This window comes from Gavialis gangeticus, unplaced genomic scaffold (genome assembly GCF_001723915.1).
Source record: "Gavialis gangeticus isolate Ggan-Ray unplaced genomic scaffold, GavGan_comp1, whole genome shotgun sequence".
Classification (NCBI taxonomy): domain Eukaryota; kingdom Metazoa; phylum Chordata; order Crocodylia; family Gavialidae; genus Gavialis; species Gavialis gangeticus.
The window spans coordinates 41,025,591-41,026,553 of NW_017729022.1; positions in this window are offsets into that span (position 1 = coordinate 41,025,591).

A 963-nucleotide genomic window follows, 5' to 3' on the forward strand; every position below is an offset into this window, starting at 1 on the left:
TCTACCAATGCTGCCACCCTTCCCCTGCCACTTCCCTAAGTCCCCCCCTGTCTACCCACCCACCACTGCTCTTCCCCCCACCCACTGCCACCACCACTTCCCCCCTGCATGCTCCACCCTTCTCCTGACCACTGTCACCACTTCCCTACCTGTGGGGCCTGGCTCAGGGCCATCCCATGGGCAAGAGTGGGAGCAAAGCATACATTGGCCCTGTGGGAGTGAGTGGGATTCAGCCCCACGAGACCACAGCAGGGGCAACCCAGGGCCAGGCTCAATACAATGAAATGGTAGGCACCCATCCACAGGCCAGATGAAATTGGCTGGTGGGATGGATTCAGCCTGTAGGCCATATTTTGTCTGCCTTTATGCTATGTGAAGGAACTCTGTACCCATTCTGTTGAAGCTAGTTCACTGATCAGCCATGTATACAAGTCCTGGACTATAAGGAGAACAAGGACGCTGTCTCAAGAAAGTTGCCTGCTTAGTTTTGTGATTCTCAAAATTGCCCTTTAGATATGCATCCACTACTCTATAAAGAGCTTGAGCCATGACTCCACTTCTTTAAACCAGCCACCAGATACAGGCACCTGCATTTTAAGGTATTGCTAAGGTGGGCACACCTAAGGGACCAGTCTGGTTTTTGCTTAAGAATTGCTTCATCAAACAAACAAAAATTACTAAAATATGTATCTTAAAGTAGCACACTTCTGGTGTATTTTTAATACTTAGTTTTATATAGGATATGATGATACTATATTGCACACAATCAAAATTGTTGTTATAGTAATTTACTGCTATTTTCATGGTTTATATAGTTACCAAAATCAAGCAATAAAACCCAACCTTGTATTGTAGAGCTGAATGCTCTCTATTCTCCATAAAAAATTTTGGGCTTTTATAGGCTTGTGTTTTATAATGTGATGTCAACACACTATGGCATATCCATCATCCATGCAGAAAATG